Source organism: Carcharodon carcharias, chromosome 6 (assembly GCF_017639515.1).
Source record: "Carcharodon carcharias isolate sCarCar2 chromosome 6, sCarCar2.pri, whole genome shotgun sequence".
Taxonomy (NCBI): Eukaryota; Metazoa; Chordata; class Chondrichthyes; order Lamniformes; family Lamnidae; genus Carcharodon; species Carcharodon carcharias.
Genome location: NC_054472.1, coordinates 151,885,659 through 151,904,730, shown reverse-complemented (window position 1 = coordinate 151,904,730; position 19,072 = coordinate 151,885,659). Strand labels below are relative to the sequence as shown.

The window sequence follows — 19,072 nt, the reverse complement described above, 5'->3', positions numbered from 1 at the left end:
GTGGACTGAGAATGTCAAATGTGATCATTGAGCATTTTGCCGCTATTACTATGGTTATTTCTGGCCACTTCTTCATTCCATTCCTCTGCCATTTTCCAATGTTCCTTTTTTCTGACTATTTCTTTCCTGTAAACTACAGATGTTAATAGATATGGGAACTTCGCATAAAAAAAGTAATTTCTTGGCACCAGTGATTAGAAAACTTGCTTCAGCAGTAAATACATTGCACCATTTGCCCTGACAATTCATAAGCTTGATATGAATTTGACTGCTCTGTGAAATTTGGCCACTATTCTGTAGAAACAGACTTATTACAAGCTGTTTGTTGAATGATTAGAGCAACATTGGATTGTTCTTTTCTCCCCTTCCCACTTCTGAACAATGAATCTACTATTTATCACAATGAAAATGTTGGCACACAAGTGCTGAGGAAGCCTTTATGGGGTTTCAACATTTCTATCAGACGAAACTCGTAAACTCTTTTTTTGGAAGATGCTAAGGATAAGGGACCACACAGGGTGAGCTGATCTGTTCCATATACTTCTTGCGTATTGCTTCAATTCTGGGCTTTGCAATAATAATTTTTTTATGGCTTGGTCCGGCTAAATTAGTCACTTCAGATGCTTTGGATGAGAGGCTAAACTGACTGTTTTTTTGGAGACATGTGTTTTTAATAGGTTACCACGGTAGCCTTTCAGCTTGACACCTATTAGAACATAGCCCTGGGAACGCACAAAAACTAAGATGGTTACTTCCTGAGCAGCAGCTCTTCAAGGTGCCTCATTGTTGAATAGATACTGAAAAAGCTGGAATAAGACAAGCAGGCAGAACAACTCAATGTAATAAAGCAACTTTAAGGGAGCTGCTGCAAAGAAGGATGGCTCCCTTTAAAGCAGAGCACTGCCCTCCAGTAAAGCGTGCGGCTAGGACTGCAGGGATCAAGGTGGCAGAAAGGGACATCTAGGCAGTTGTCTACAGACCTCATCCCAAGAAATGTACTGAGATAAGTATTGTTTCAAAATGCTGCTTTGCACTGTATCAGCACTGCTGTGCCACAAGCATGCGTGAGAGATGCTGGTGTAGTGTTAATGTAATGGGACTAGTAATTTAGAGGCCCAGGCCAATGCTCTGGGGATGTGAGTTCAAATGACAATTGATGTAATTTAAATTCAATTAATAAAGCTGGAATCTAAAGTTAGTCTCAGTAATGAAACTATCATTGATTGTTGTAAAAACCCATCTGGTGCACTAACATCCTTTTAGGGGAAGAAAATTTGCCATCTTTACCTGGTGTGACCTACCTGCGACTCCAAACCCACAGCAATGTGGCTGACTCTAAACTGCCACCAGAAATGGCCTAGCAAGCCACTCAATTCAAGGGCAATTAAGGATGGGCAACACATGCTGGCCTTGCCAGCAATGTCCACATCCCATGAAAAAAATAAAGAAAAAGCCTATTGCTGCTTGATCACACAGGGATAACATACAGTGCTCTGCCAACTGTTCACATATTTTTTAAATGAACAAGCCTTTTTATGGTCCATTGTACCCTTGAGAGGGCAAGGGATTTGTTCTGTCTCCTATTTAATACTGACTGCATATAATTGATACAAATGAATGATCACCTAAATTGTGGCCTTTGTCTTTAGAGATGCTGGATATGGATACAATAGGTGGAATGAGGTTTGAGGTTGGGGAGGTCAGATGGTAAGGAGGTGATTGAGGCCAATCTTCAACACGTGGCTGGTATACTTTATTGTTCATTCCTTATCTAATTATTCATTCACTCACACACAGACATACAGCATAGCAACTTATAGTATACAGTGCACCACAATGCCTTGCCATGTAAAATTTGTCAAACAGCCTATACAGATTGAGGTATTAATAGAGAGTCAGCAATAAGGATTTCAAGAGAAAGAACTAGTGCCTTTCATGGTCCCTGGATTTCCTAAAACACTTTACAGCCGATGAAGTATCTTTAAACTGTAATCAATGTTGTAATGTAGGAAAGACAGCAATCAGTTTGCACATTCCTTGGCCCTACAACAGCAGTGAGATAATGACCAGGCAATCTGTTTTCGTGATGTTGGTTGAGGGATAAGTATTTGTGCTGTGTTACACCACCATCTGACTGAGTTATAGACCACTATTGAGAATGTGGACCCTACAGGGCTCTCTGCAGCACAGCCTTCCAGAGGAGTTCCTAAGATTCTATCACTAATTCTTTGAATCCACGGACCACGGGCTCCAATGTCTTGTCTGGATTCACAATATTAGAGAAACATATAACAGCTTTAACACTCTTATGGGTAACAAGTAGTCTGTGTAAATGCAGATCTTTCACCATGTGAGTGCCCAAGAACAAGGAAATGACAGAAGCTGGAGATGTCTCTCAACACTATGCCGTATTGTGATGTACTGTATTTTGCTCAAATGAGGACAGATCTACATGTCTCATTGTCATGGGTGCATTGGTGTTAATGGGATTTTCCCACTATACAGATTAGATATTCGAACTGCTCTACTTTCTGCGCAGAAATCAAAGTTGTGGATTTTCTTGAGTTCTCCATCTCTGGATCATTGTAATTCTCCATTTTGTTCTGGAGTTCTGTCTGAATCTGATTTGCCAATACAACATGTCAAGGGTAATTTACCAAGTGTTGCGTGTCTTTGTTAGGGAGATAATCAAGTTAGAAGCATTAAAAGGAGCTGACGGCAACTTGTGAATATTAGTATGACATTAAGTGATACCTCTTTAGTGTTATGATCCAAGCTGAGGTTACCCTGGACAAGCCTGATCCCAGGATGGAACCCAGCTTGATGGATCCTAACTTTTGTTTGTTTAGATATGTGGAGGGTAGCTACGGAACAGAATCACAAGAGTCAGCTGATGAACTTTTAACAAAAGCAAAAAAACATTTGTTCAACAAGAAAAGATGAATTTTGTTACAATACTCCTTCATACACACACATACCTTTACAGATATTTTCAGGTTTGTAAGGATAACAGAAGTTACAAAAGCTTTCTTATACTCTAATGTACACAGTAAGTACACAGTCCATGTACCAACAGGCATCCTGTGGTGAGACACACCACACTCCGAAACCAAGTGCCGTCTCAACCAAATGCTCTGGATATTACTTCAACTGCCCCCAGACGCTAGTCACACTGTGAGCCAACCAGTCTTATGGTCTTTCGCATGAGGATTTCCAATCTCCACTCTCCAAGAACCTGGCCTTGGAATCTTCTTCCAAACTGATGCTTTCTCTCAGACACTTTCCTGAAGTATTTACCTCCAGGATTTCAAACTCTCCTTCCGATGTTCCTCTCCCCTGGGTCACCACTATATGCATTCAAGCTGTCTTCCATGCACTCTCTCTCATCAACTCAGCCGTCATCAGTACCACTGATTCACATGCCCATAGCAAAGGATTACATACTTTCAGTTGTCCCTTTGGACCTTCTTGCCTCTTGAAAGCTGTTCTTGGTTTAAATATGCTTTCTGAAGTTTTTGTCTCTTTAAATCTGAAGCTTGGAGCCTTTCTCTCTACCCCTCATTCTTCATTAACATGACCATTTCCAGGTTCCTGTCCTTCCTTTGACTAGAACGTCTTCTTGGGATGTTCTCTTGTTCCGCTTACTTAGATTTTGGGGTTTTTCTTTAGCTTGGGACTGGCTACCTGTCCCCTTTTGGTCCAGTCTCTCTCTGGCAGCTACTTTCAACCAACTTTAGCTTAGAGCTGGTTATCTGTCCCTTCTAGGGGCCTTCTGTTTGGCAGCTGTCTTCCAAACCAGCCGAACTCCTGAAACAAACTGCCTTATCTAGCTTTTCTGTGTGTGTCCGTGGGAGGGACCTGCTTCTCTGGACCTCTAGTGCTAGGCAACAGCCCAATTCTTCGACTCTTGTTTGCTTAACTTCTTAAGTTGTAAACTCTCCTCATTCGAAATGCAGGCACCTTTTTAAAGTAAAATTATAACTCACTTTGACCTTTCTTAACACAGGTACAGAAATACAAATCAAACTTAAACTTTCAAGCTAAAACCCAAACCTAACACCTATAAACAGCAAGATAGCTTACTTAAACTGTCTATCTTTCCTAACATTAGTTGACTTCAATAGTAATGGCAAATGGTTAGCCTACAATAAGCAAGAAAATGGCAAAAGTGGAGGCAACTGTGCATTAGCCAGACATTCACCACAGGAACTGTGGAACTTGTAGTTGGAGAATGCAGCAAAAGGAGCTAGTGGGCCACAGCAAACAACACCATAAACAAGCTATCTGCTTCATCTCCTCTTTCTACTGGGTAACCACTTCAAAGGAGTGCATAATTCGGAAGGAAAGGGCGCACATAACACACAGAATATCCTTTTAGAAAGTGAATTAGTGAAGCTGAGATGCTCATCTAAGTTATATGACAAACAGAATACAGGAATTTTAAAATCCACCTGAACTCTACTATACCTGATGTGGGAATGCTTGATGCTGTTCACAACCATTTTGACAACAGGAAGTACTCAGTATGTAAATCATGCACTTTCTCAGAGGAAGAGCCACAATGCTGACTCCTAATATGAGAACTGAGTTATGAGGAAAAAACTGGAAAGATTCTGAACACCAGTTCCAAAGAAGGATCATATTGGACTCGAAACATTAATTCTGTTTCTCTCCCCACAGATGCTGCCAGGCCTGCTGAGTTTTTTCCAGCATTTTCTGTTTTTTATTTCAGGTCTTCCAGAATCTGCAGTATTTTGCTTTTATTTTGTTGCATTCCCAACACTGGTTTCCCTCATCTTAAAAGGCTGATCCAATGAAAAAAATAGCCTTTTCATCACATTTGGTTTAAATATACAGAAATTTTGTTTTTCCCATACGTGGAATATCTCCATTGGCATTGACTAAATACGTATAGCCTTTCAGACATCGAGGGTGAACATCATTAGTGATAGACACAACCATTTTGACAACAGGAAGTACTCAGTGTGTAAATCATGCACTTTCTCAGAGGAAGAGACACAATGCTGACTCCTAATATGAGAACTGAGTTATGAGGAAAAAAAATGGAAAGATTCTGAGCTGATGACCTGTAAACAGAAGTGACTGATGCTATAGACCTTATGGAGACATATGAGAGAGTAAATAGTATGAGAAGGATAACTTAAACCAACAGGGCAAGGACACATGAGTTTGAATTATTAAAAAGAAAGTTTAAAATGGATGCCAAGAATTTATTCTTCATTGAAAAAGCAGCTAACACATGGGTAGCATAGTAAAGGGAATAACTCTGGAATCATTTAGGAAGCACTAGATGTTGTGGTGATGGAGCATTGCAGATTGTTTCCAGATGGATGAGCTATGATGACAAAATAGCCTTCCCTGCTTGGCTGTATCTTGTGATCTTGTGAAAAAAGAAAGATTAATGAGTATGGTCTTGTGGCCATTGTGCAGTTCTTACTGGCAACATATACCCATGTTGATTGTCGATGGCCATATGATCACCTTTAATGTTAATTCCTGTGTTGAAGCAGTAAATATGCTGTAAATTTAAATTATGCCAATGAAGAGTTAAAATATCTCAGCTGCTTCTGTTTTTAAGTGACTGCAACTGAACAATTTTTGATCAAAATAAAGGAATGTAACATTTCTGTTGGTTGGATCTAAAATAGCAGTAGCAGAAGTATAAACTGTGGTTCTGTTTTAATTTGGGAACATAACACTTCTGCATCAGATGCCAGATAACAGTATCAAGCATTCCCAGATCAGGTTTGGTAGAGTTCAGATGCAGTCTGTTTGTCATATACCTTGCCTTCATATTCTCTCAGCTGATTAAGGACAGTTGAGATAGGAGAAAATGAATTGAAATGAAGTAGAAAGCTGTAGATAACATTTATATTTCTAATATCCTGAAATCTACAGCTGGAATAATATTGAACTGAATATGGGCCACTTTGGAAGTGAGACTGTCCAGCACATGCTTGCAATGTGAAGAAGGAGCTAACCCAAGAGACTGGTTTATCTGCTAAATCTTCACTTGTTCAATTATATTGTTTTTGAACATTGTGCCATTGGTAGTTGGGTTATTTTGGCCTTGTAAAATATAAGTGACAGCATAAAAAACAGTAGGACTATCTCCAGCAATAATGCTCATTGTGTCCTCATCTCCGCTTAAGCTACTTCCACAGCGGGTGTGACTTGTCCATTGAACCTACATTTAAATTGACATTTGTTGTTCCATTTAAACAAAACAATACACAGCTCCGGAGGTCAAATGGAATTCTGACTTCATAACCTATATCCCTCAATTGTACTGCAGATGCCAGAAATCTGAAATAAAAACAAAGAATGCTGTAAATGCTCAGCAGGTTAGGCAGCATCTGCCTAACTGATAAAAGATCACTGACCTGAAATATTAATTCTGTTTCTCTCCACAGATGCTCCCTGAAATGTATACTTTGGTTGGAATTTTGTGCTAACAAGGCGGGCAGGCAAATTTAATTGTGGGGGAAGCCAAATTTCAAGTTCCTGACAGTGGAATGAAAGTAGGGAATTAAAGTTGTGGCAGACTGAAGCCAGATCCAGCTTTCCAAAGGAAAGTGGCGAGAACCTATTTTTAACATGTTAGCGTACTCACTAAAACACCATTTCGCCAGATTTTGTGGTACCTTTGCAATTAACTCTAACACATGAGAAACACATGTTAAAGGTGGTGTGCAGCAGGCGAGGTCTTCCTGATGGATCTTGACTGAGCAGGAGCTGCTTTGATTTCATTGGGTGCTTTGTTGAACATTGAGGAGTCATTGGTGTATTGGGATTGGGTGGTAGCAGTGCAAGGGGATTTGGGCATAAGTCAGAGAGGGAGGGAGGGTGCTGGCTGTGCAAAGCGGGGGATTGGGGCATAACTGAGGGAGGGTGCTGGTAGTGCAAGGGGATTGAGGCATAGCTGACTGAGGGAGGGAGGGTGCTGGCAGTGCAAGGGAGGGAGGGCGGTGGCAGAACTTGGGCTTGTTGGCGATAGAGGGAGGAAGCTGGACTACACAGGGAAGGTCAATATCTACAGCATGATGGTGGGAAGATCTAAGGTTATAGAGGGAAGGTTAATGGTGAAGAGAGTTGAGGGTAACAGAGGGCAGGTTAAAAGTGATGGAGGAAGTTTCAATGATGACAGATGGCATGTCAAGGGAATGGAGGAGGGGCAGGTCCAGGTTACTATGGGGGCAAATCGATAGTGATTGGGGGGGGAGGCAAATAAAGAGGGAATGAAAGCTGACAATGGTGATCGTTGATAGCTCGAGGGTCAATGGAAACAGAGTAAGGGCAATGGAGTGAGGGTTGAGGCTGATAGAGGGAAGGTTAAAGGTGACTTGGGGGGGGGGGCGGTGGGGGCGGTGGTGGGGGGCTAATAGCTTCCAGCTCCAGGGTTAGTGTGGGAGTGTCCAGAGACATAGCTGCAACAACACAAAGAGGTCTCCAAAATACAGGTTGATGGAGATGTCCACAGTGGGATGGGTGAAGACCAGGCTGTGGCTGATGCAAAGTATAGGACTTCTCATTGGTCAACCATGACCCAATCCCTTTGCACTGCCAGCACCCTCCTTCCTTCAGTCAGCTATGCCCCAATCCCCTTGCACAACCAGCACCCTCCCTCAGCTATGCCTCAACCCCACCCTTGCACAGCCAGCACCCTCCCTCCCTCCTGGTGTTATGCCCCAATCCCCTTGCACTGCTACCATCCAATCTTAATACACCAGTGACTCCTCAATGTTCAACAAAGCAACGTTCTCAGGCCAGGGGATGGTCATAAATATTGTGCTGACAGATCTTTGCCTGCCTTGTGTCCGCAGTTCACCTCAGGCCTTCAAGATGGGTCAAGTGCACCCAGTGATGGTGCTAGCTCTGACCTAGTTGAACAGGACTTGGCAGACGGTGGCCCAGGGCCAGGCAGAGCAATGGCCAGAGTACCAAAAAGGTACATCAGCAAAGGGTGATGCAGCTCAGGATGATGGGAACCAGGGCTAATGAGACGCTGAGCATTGGAATGTGATAGAATATACCACAGGCCAAGTAGCTACTTACAAATGACAGAAAGGCAATATTGAAGATGGCTGAGGATGTCATGGGCTTCCATCACTCACCTATGTCAGCTGCTTCAGGATGACCTAAGTTCCCATGGAATGGGAGGAAATCCAATGGCAGTAACTTTAAAAGTCACCATGGGATTGACTTTCTACACCCCCAGATTTTTCCAGCGTGCCACAGGGGACATGTATGGAATATCTCAGTCAGCCACTCACAAATGCTTCAGGGAAGTCACTGCTTCCCTGCTCAGAAGAGCCAATGAATTTTTTAAGATTTGCTACAGACCCTGAGGGCCATTTAGCCAGAGCTGCGGGATTTGGTGCCTTTGCTGGATTTCAAAAGTTCATTGATTGCACATGTGATGGAGATGAAGGGTGAATGAAATTTGACAAGGGGTGATGGTGGGTAGCTCAAGGGTCAATGGAAGCAAAGCAAAGGTGATGGAGTGAGTGTCAGGATGATGAGGGAAGGTCATAGGTGATTGAAGGAGGGTGCAGTGTGATGGCTTCTTGTTCCAGGGTTAATCTGAGAGTGTCCAAGGACATAGCTTTCACTCTCTCAATGTGCAGCTGGTCTGTGACCACCACAATTGAATCCTGCAGGTAAGTGCTCACTTCCCAGGGAGTACTCATGACTCTTACATCCTCACTCACTCTTAGGTGCCAAAACTGTTTGCTTCCCCTCAGCAATTGTGCGGCTGGCTCCTGGGATATCCTCTGCAGGCTCATGACATCAGTGCAGAATACACAAAGTCCTGCAGCGAAGAACTATAATGCTGCAATGCATCAACAAGGGCAACAATAGATCAGACCATCGGTCTGCTGAAGAGGAGATTCTGTTGCCTGGACCGCTCAGGTGCAGCTAGGGTACGTGCTAGAGAGAGTCTCCAATATCATTGTGGCCTGCTGTGCCCTACATAATCTCATGTAGCACAGGGGTGAGAAATTAGCAGTTGGGGAGTTGGAGGTGACAGAGGCCTCCTCAAGTGAGAAATAAAGGGAAGAATCTGATGTCCCTGAGGAAGTACATGGCGCAGGTCCAGCTGCAATGGAGTGATGTGCCAGACAGGCCTGTGACACCCTCTTTGAATACTCATTCAAGCCAGAGTGTGGCTCTTGAAAAATCTCTTGATCCCCTCCTCAGGAATTTTGACTGTGGGAGTGCCAGCAGATCTGGCACACTCCTTCAAGACCAACCTACAGACTCGTGACCTCTGGTACTTAGAAAGGAAAATGCTGCAGGCCCCTGACACAAGCAAGCCCATACACATGGTTCTGTCAAAGCCACACAGACACATGATTTGGAAGGAAGTCACAGAAGTCTCAGTGATGCACGCTCCAAATGTTGGCAATGCTTTGCTAAGAACCCTATGGGCAGAATTTTGCCTTAGGCGAGCAAGGGGTGGGGCCCGCTCGCTGACACGTAAAATGACGTGTGATGATGTCCGATGGAACCCCCGATGTCATCCCGCCCCATTTAAATTTTCAGGAAGGCGGGGGCACAGCAAAATTAGTTGTGGGTCTGCCGCCCTCTCAATGGCCAATTGAGGCCATTGACAGGATCATTTATACAATTAAAGGACCTGCCCATCCAACCTTAAGGTTGGTGGGCAGGCCAGAAGCCCCAGCGGGCAATAGAAAAAACATGAAACCTCATCCAGCAGCGGGATGAGGTTTCATGAAGGGTTTCAAAAATTTTAATAAAGTTATTATGTAAATTATGGACATGTCCCATCTCATGTGACATTATCACATGAGGGCGAAGTGTTAGGGATTTTTTTCTCTATTTTTAATATTTTTCAACATGTAAGCGATCTCCCTGAGGCTGCACTTAGCCTCAGGGTGATATGCGGTTTTTCGTGCGCATGCATGAAAGAGCACTCTCGCTTTTGGTTAATCCCACCCCCCCACCCCCCTGCCCACACAGGAAATGCATAGTGCTTCCCGCTGGACGTCGCGCTGGGCGGACCTTAATTGGCTCGCCCACATAAAATGGCAGCGGGGCCCATTTCTCCGGTGGGGATCATCTCCCCACCTGCCAGAGACTGGGCCGGGCCCGCCCGCCCAACAGGCAGAAAATTCTGCCCTATTTGTTCACATGCAAAATATGGAATGCCTCAGCTGTTTCAACAACAGCTTCTGATGGATGATAAGCAGGTAAGCACTACCTGCTGGCTTGACAACTAGGTTTCAAATCTTCGACCTTACAAAAGATCTTTTACATCCACTTGAGAGGGCAGATGGGAGCTTCTGTTTATCATCTTATCCAAAAGATGGAACCCCCAACAATGCAGCACTCCCTCAGTACTCCACTGGAGTCTCAGCTGGATTATGCACTCAAGATCAGAATTTTTCATCACTGAGACAGGTGGCATCAAAGTCAGGTGACACGAAAAATAGAGCACCATGATCTCGGGTCAGGTCGCCAGTGTCATGATGCCAGATTATAATAATGCAAATGGTGAGTGGGGCATGAACTTGGAACTCTGCTTAACATCCAATTAAAGCCTGATAGAGAAACTGGCAATTCATAATGATTTCATCTGGCTTGTGCTATTTTACAACCAGCACATTGGCCATCTGGGGGGTGGTGAGGGGTCAGAGTTGTGGCAATCTCTGATGAACAGCAGGTTGATGCGATAAAAGAGGAATCGAAGAGCTGGGCCTGAGGAAGCAGAGGCAGCAACAGTGCATGCCGTGAGAGGTGAGGGGGCTTTCTTCATTACTGAAATTGGGCCTTAAAGTGAGAAGAACATAGGTGATAGATGCACCTTGGAGGGACTCTGGGTTAAAGGTCTTTCAGCTATGGAGGATTCATCAGTGTAAAGGGTCTGACGGAGGAATTTTGGACTATGGGCATTGTGCATTCTGGAAGCTTCTCCAGCAAGGAGAAGAGCCGAAGAAGGAATGAGAGGTGGGCAGGTAGCCAGTCTTGGCAGTGTCCTGCTGACCAGCCACAGGAGCAGCCTAGTGATGGGGAAGGGGCTGTCAGTCACACTGGCAGAGCCGAGAAAGTCATTGACTCGCTTGTGGCACTGCACTCAGGTTTTCCAGGTGTCTCTACAGCTGCTGGTTTCTTTTGCTACCTCAACTAGGCTTGTCTTGACTGTTGGGGCAATCTCTTCCTTTCACCCTGAGGGAAGAGGACCTCCCACCTCTCCCTAACAGCCTGGAAGAGGACACGCTGAACTGTGGGGCCACCTGGGATCCAATGCCTGCCATTGGCACAAGCGGGTTGCCATGGCTTCCAAGTATTCCACAGTTAGGGGGGAGAGGGGTGAGCATATCCAGTGGGGCTTCCCTGGTCGATAGAAGTTGCTCAGGCTATAGACTTCTGCAGGTAGCTAGTGAGGTTGGCAGCAAAGACTGGCAGGGTCGCTAAGATTGGTCCAATTTGGGTGTAAGGATCGTTATCAGGTCCCTGCTTCTGTCCCTGCAGTTTCAGTTGGATGTCTCACTGAGTTGTTGATGTTGCAGCCTTAGTCAAATGCTGGTGGCCCTTTAAACTGGCCGTTGGCAACTCCTTCCGGGTCATGGCCTACCCATGCCGCAGCCAGACGGCTCTCCATTTGTCAGCACGGTTACAATCCCCGTAGAGACCAATAACTTCTAAAAAGAAATTCAAACTTCCTGTTAATAGCTGAAATGTTGACATTCAAATTCAGTTTTAAGACATTTATTGTAACACATGATTAAAACACTTTTGGTTAAACACTACCTTTGTAGGCAACTTATACTTTAAACCTCAGAATGAAATAACCCTCTTCTTATCCTTAGCCCAACTGTAAAAACACACTTCACAAATATATTTTACACTGTCCTTTATGTGGACATTCAATTTTCCCAGAATCAATCAAAAGTGATTCTTAGCTCGAGGGGTTTATTGTTGTTCTTTTCTTTTCTCAGCCTGGTGACTTGTAACGTTAGAACTGTCTTTCATCATGTGGGTTTCTTTACCCAGAGACTCTCCCTCTAGCCTCTGCTGGGCAACTCTTCCAGCTCGCTTACTCTGCATCCTTCCCCATGGCAATGTGATTCATATGAGTCTTATATCTAGGTAGAAATGCCAATTATCTATCCCTGGGAGCCTATCTCATTGTCATATTGAAGTTAAATATGCAAGCTAAATATCAACAGCTTACAGCTCACTATTCTCAGCTCTTTTCTAGGACTTTGGAGATTCTCAGTCTCCATTGTTAATATGTAGGCTGCTGCCATTGTATTCAAATGTAGATATCTTGCACCTTCTTCCAATAAAACAATCAAACCATCGAAGCTTACTGTCAGGTAGACTTCAGTAGAACAGGTTTCATGACCCCTTTCAATCTACCTTAAATTTAAAGACATGGTCCCAAAACATATCAATCTTATAAACCTCATATTTATAGCAGCGCTCACACTGGCTGGCTGTTAATTGGTCAGCTGGTGCTCAATTGCGGTGGCAGTGGCACTGATAGTGGGTGCAAGCTTGCCTTTCTTCCACCATCACAACCCCATCAGGTCACATAAAATACTGGCCCAAGTCTCTGAAGTAGTAGTTGAGAGTCACAATCTTCTGACACAGAGGTGAAAGTACTATCACTGAGCCTCAACTGACACCTATTGTTATGCAAGCAGTCATATAACAGCCATTTTACATTGTGCCAGTTCCCACAAGCGTTATATCTTTTGTCTGCTGACCCTATTTAATGAACAAAATTTGAAGTTTATATGCTGCTAGTGGTAATTCTGAGTTTATTAAACAATGATTGCCTTGCTGTTTCTTTTATAATTTGGGGTTAATTCATCCACTCAGTCTATTCTTTTGGGAGATTTGTCATGTAAGTAGTGATATAATCTGTACTGCTTGATGTAAATCAAATTAGCAGTCGAATTTAGGCTTGCTAAATAAGTACAGTTAAAGCTGGAAATATTCAGCAGAGGAAGTATTGAAGGAAAGCAGAAGGTAGGGTTAAAGTTTCAGTTCGATAAAACATTAACTATGTTTTTCTTTCTCCATAGATGCTGCCTGTCTTGCTGACAGTTTCTGGCATTTTACTTGTTTTATTTCCATTTTAAGCATTTTCAATATTTGTTTGAGGCTTATTAAACCCAGACAGTTTCTTGATGGGAAGTTAAGTCAAAAGGCTGAGGATTTATCTGGTGACCTTGATAACTATTCTTGTCACGTTACCGATCTGTGTGTTCTTAAAATCAACGGCTGCAGTCACGTCTGCTTAGGTTTCACTCCTAGTAATAATAATTTGAGAGCTGAAAAATAATTGCATTTGATATTAGCTTTCAAAACTGATATTTGAATGTCTTCAAGCCTCAATTAAAATAGTAGACAAAGTAATGTCATGCAAACATTTTTTGCATTTGGATGCAAACATTGCACATCGTAGTTTTTTGGCTGTTTAATAAGAAGTGAATGGTGGATCAACTCTGAAATCTTCACATTCAGTTGTAGGTTGTTCTAACTTACTAATGCAATGACCACATCCCAAGAAAAAAAAGTATTCAAATTAACAGGCAGTGGTAAAGGATAAGGAGAACTGATAATGTTTTAAAGGTTTCCGAAAGAGTTTGAATCTAGGATAGCCAGGATACTGGATTCAAGACAATAGGATATAGATAAAGTTGAGGGGATACAAATTCATTTTGGGTGATCACACAAAATGGCATTGCAATTTGGCTGTACTCTGTGCCTGATTTTTGTTTCCATTGAAGTCAATTTGTTATCGCTTGCTTTGAGCTACTCCCAAGAACATACACCTCAGTGTGTCAAAAGGAAAACAGGAAATTTATGCAACATTTTATTTTGTAATAAACTGATAGAGTTGCAGAACAGATTACTAGTGAGAGTGCAGGAACAAAAAGCATGGCAGATTTTGTAAATGGACCAGATGGTGTTCAATTAGAGAAGGTACTGAGCTATTAATTCTTGAATTAGTAAGGAAACTGAGGAGATGTTTAGAATGCTACGCCAGGTAGGCAGATGCTCTATTCCTGCCAAATAATTACAACTGCATATATAGTTGCAAGCAAATACAAGGCAGTAATGAACCATAAATTAGTGGCATACTGGTTGGTTTTATTTTCACGTATAGTCACAACCTTTAACCTTTAAATAATAAATGTGGTCAAGACATTTGCAATGATTTCACTTTCAGGACAGAAAGGTGCAAAACCTCCAAAATATAGAACGAAAACAGAATTACCTGGAAAAACTCAGCAGGTCTGGCAGCATCGGCGGAGAAGAAAAGAGTTGATGTTTCGAGTCCTCATGACCCTTCAACAGAACTGATTGAATATCCAAAATATAAACCCACATGAAAATGCCCATTTATATCCTAACAACTAGAGAGATTTCAATGAATTATTTATAGAGTGATGAATACGTGGGATTGAGTTACAGGCTGGAATCTAATTGAGGGGTTCAGATGGTGCTTGCTGAGAATAAAGGATACTCTGGAATGAGCTTTAAGTTGCAATTTACCTGAATGGGTTCAAATGAACGATATACAAGATAATGGCTGCCTGAGAGTGAGTTATAGGCTACAATCTGATCAAGAGATTCAGATAATTTATACATAGAGTAATGGATAGCTGAGAGTGAGTCACAGGCCAGAATATGTGATGTAAACATTAGGTAGTTGCTGGAATTTATTCTTGAATTAAGTTTACATTATTTTATGTATAATAATATATATATTTTTTTATGTTGCTTTTTTATTGAGATGAATACATTTTAAGTGCTGGAACTAGATGCTATAAATTACTTTTCGGGTAAGTGCTCAATGTGTTTGCATGACATTTCTCAATTTATTATTTTAACAAATGTGAGTTATTTGAAATAAATGGTTTAAACTAATGAACAGATTAATGCCTCAGAAATATTAGGAGTGTGTACAATATTATCAATGACAATCTCTAAGCATTTATTAGTCTTTTTTCATTCATCTGAAGAAAATGTTCAAACTGTAATCATTTTTAACCCATTGAAACAGAAATCCCCCCCTCCCTGCATCCCCGCAATGCATTGAGAGTTGTTGCACTGTATATTACTCAAACCTTTCTGGCTGTCCCTCTCTCAGGCTAAAGTAAAGCCTCAGGTTTGCTACTTAATTCCCTTAATTTCAGAGAGTGCCTGATAAATGATCTGATCCTATTTTAGATGGTTTTCAGGTGCTCTTGGGACATAGGAGCTAGATATTTGCACCTGAAAATTGGGTGCAGTGAGGGATCCAACTCCAATCACAGATTACCAGGTTATTTATCTTGTTGCTGCTTGTGGACTTTGCTGCATGTATGTGGAGCTTAAGTTTACAAACAATTTAATGACCTCTAACTGACCACAGGAATTTTGAAGCATTCACTCCCATCTGGATTCCCACTGTGAGACCTTAAGCAGTAACCTTAGTCTGTTAGCCCATTGAAATTATGTTGCCAAATAGGTTATGGTCAAATTTCATTGGATTAACGACTATGAGCCCTCCTTGTACCCCCACCAGTCTGCCCCAATCTTTCCATCCTTCAATGTTGCTGCACTCCAAGGCCCCTCAAAATTCCCCAATCATCTCTGGTTATCAGGGACCATCTTCAGTGGTTATCTTCTACAGTTGGCTTTCCCTCTCAGCAGCTAGCCAGCCTCTTATCTGGTCAACGGGCAAGCGGGAGGTGACACTAAAAAAATTATAATAAAGCTCTGCCATTAAATTCACCAGGACCTCTGCATTTCCAGCATTCGCCCACACAAATATGGGCTCCCACTTCCCCCTCACCTCCCATAAATATCTGCGCCACAGTTTTACTCCAGGAAATAGTTAAATCCTGTTTCTAGAAGCAAAGTTGCAACAATTACTCCCACTGAAAATTGAAGAAAAGAAAGTCATGTACAGCCTTATATAACAGTACTTTATGGAACTGAAAGTCATTGGAGACAATTTAGTCAAAATTCTCCAAGATCTAGTTACCAAAGAGACTGGGCAAACAGTGGAGAGCATATGAATACTTGTATTTCTGAATAGAGTAATCGCAGTGAAACGAAACCTGAACCACTGCCACAAGGGACCAAAGGGTTAAGTGAAGCCAGCTGCTAGTTTTGTGCTGGATTAAACTAGCCAAGGTTTAAAAAGTAAAGGCCCTGCTCTGCTCATAGTCTTTGAAAATTCAACACATGGAAGTACTAGAGATAGAATTTTTTGGCAATCACCTATAATTTATTTCTCAACAAATCTGCAAGAACCATATTATTAATCTTCCAGTATAAATATCATCCTACATCAATGGCAAGAAACATACTGGCTATTAGTGTATGCCCTCCAACCATTCCTTGGTTTATGTTTGAAATATAAATTGTCATACAAACATATGAATTAGGAGCAGGAATAGGCCACTCAGCCCTTGAGCCTTCTCTACTATTCAATAAGATCATGGCTGATCTGATTGTTACCTCAACTCCACATTCCTAGCTACCCTGATAACCTTTCACCCCATTGTTAATCAAGAATCTATCCAGCTCTGTCTTAAAAATATTCAAAGATTCTGCTTCTACTGCCTTTTGAGGAAGAAGTTCCAAAGACTCACGACCCTCTCAGTGAAAAAAAATGTTGACTCATCTCTGTCTTAAGTGAGCAACCCCTTATTTTTAAACAGTGACCCCTAGTTCTAAATTCTCCCACAAGAGGAAACATCCTCTCCATATCCACCCTGTGAAGACCCCTCAGGATCATAACGGTTTCAATTAAGTGACCTCTTACTCTTCTAAACTCTAGCGGATACAAGCCTAACCTGTCCAGCCTTTCCTCATAAGACAACTCGCCCATTCCTGGTATTAGTCTAGTAAACCTTCTCTGAACTGCTTCCAATGCATTTACATCTTTTTTTAAATAAGGAGACCAGTGCTGTACACAGTACTCCAGATATGGTCTCACCAATGCCCTGTATAACTGAAGCATAACCTCCCTACTTTTGTAATCGATTCCCCTCACAATAAATGATAACATTCTGTTAGCTTTGCTGATTACCTGCTGTACCTGCATACTAACCTTTTGTGATTCATGCACTTAGACACCAGATCTCTCTGAATCTCAGAGCTCTGCAATCTCCCACCATTTAGATAATAAACTTTTTTTTTCTTCCTGCCAAAATGAACGTTTTCACATTTTCCCACATTATATTCCATTTGCCAGATCTTTGCCCACTCACTTGACCTATCTATGGCACTTTGTAACCTTCTTATGTCCTTTTTACAATTTACTTTCCTACCTACCTTTGTGTTGTCAACAAATTTAGCAGCCATTTTATGTCCCTCCATCCAAATCATTTATATAAATTGTAAAAAGTTGATGCCCCAGCACTGATCTCTGTGGCACACCACTTGTCACATTCTGCCATCCAGAAAAAGACCCATCTATGCCAACTCTGTTTCCTGTTAGCTAGCCAATCTTCTATCCATGCCGATATGTTACCCCTACATCATGAGCATTTATTTTCTGCAATAACCTTTGATGTGGCATCTTATTAAATGCCTTCTGGAAACACTATTTGATTATATTACATTCACTTCCAATTGTTACTGTTTCTATGTATAAACAATGTGATTGCCACAGCTTACCTACTTGGAATTGCCCTAAATAGTCATTATTTCACATAATTAGTTGATTTAATGAGGTGTACAAGGAGTCGAGATCAAATAAAGTATTGGTTCGGGTTCAAGGATGCAGGAAATAATTCGACCCAAGCAGAGCGGAGTGTGAAAGAAGGAGGGAAGGACTGAAGTTTTGAAGAGAAGAGGAGAGGCCATTCAGCCCCTCAAGCTTGCTCCACCAGTTAATAAAAGCATGGCTGATCTGATGGGGCCTTCGACAGAAGGCCAAGGGTCCGTCCGCCCCTCCCCCTCCCCCATGTTTCAATGGCACCCACATACACACATCCATTCTCTGCAGTCCAGGACCTGTTGTGCTGAAGACGAAATGGCTCCAAGAAGGAACATGCCCTCGGCCCCCATGTTCAGTGACAGTTCCCTGGAGAGACTCCTCCAGGCAGCCCAGGACTCAGTGAGAAATCCTCTATCCCAGAGATGGCAGCAGGAAGTCCACCAACCTCACCATGCCAGCTTGGCAGGAGGTTGCCAAGGCAGTCAGCACCTGTTGGCCAGAAAAGAGGACTCTCTAACTGCTACAAGCCCATCAGGTATTGGCAAGGTTACAGTCCACAGAGATCTCACACACTACTAGCAGAAAGAACATCATCAATGATTCTCTTGCACCGCACTTTAACATCATCATTTCACATGACATCCTGCACAAGTCATATATTCATTTAGAGCGCTCAACACTCACAGAAAGTAGGCATGCTTATGATCTGCTCTTGCATTCATGCTGCTCACAGACTATCTACCTGTCTTCATGCAGGACAAGATCGCCCACTACAACAGGGAGAGATCCAAGACTGACGGGCGTGATGCTGGAGTTAAGGCCACTCACTCTCTTTGAGGAGCAGGCAGCAGAGCTCACCAGTGAAGATAGGAATTGGTTCTGTGTCGAAGGTGAGGTCAGTGTCTCCATTCAAGCCAGTTTGGGTCTATCCAGTAGTCATTACTCACCCACTGACACTGAGAGTGCTATTTAATGTAGGTGACTGTCTAGCCAATCATTAATTAACTCTTCTCTCTACTGAAGTCACCAACACGAAAGGGCCACGAGGTCTTGCCAGCCAGCCTATCGGCCCCAGCCCCCAGGGTACCCCTCAGATGAGGAGGCTGAGGAAGCATCAGAGGAAGATCCATCACTGCATTCACCTGCAGTGTCCACCAGCGCAGAGACACATACTTCAATGAGTCCTAATTCTACAGCAGGCTCGGAGTCACCATCTAGTGAACACAGCACAGTAATAATTGTAGTTTTGATAAATGTAGGACTGTTGCTCTAAGAATAATCCCGTGTTGTAAGATCACATGATCTGTGTAAACCAATGTGTTAATAGCGCAGGGAACCTCTACAAGGGAGCTC

General features: G+C 42.5%; 1 long non-coding RNA gene across 1 annotated transcript; it reads left to right on the top strand.

The window, feature by feature from the left end:
* Positions 1 to 955: 955 nt before the first annotated feature.
* On the top strand, positions 956 to 18,848 carry LOC121278772. Its single transcript, XR_005943280.1, has 3 exons — positions 956 to 995; positions 18,476 to 18,609; positions 18,743 to 18,848. It is a non-coding gene; the product is annotated as an uncharacterized LOC121278772 (long non-coding RNA).
* Positions 18,849 to 19,072: the final 224 nt, after the last annotated feature.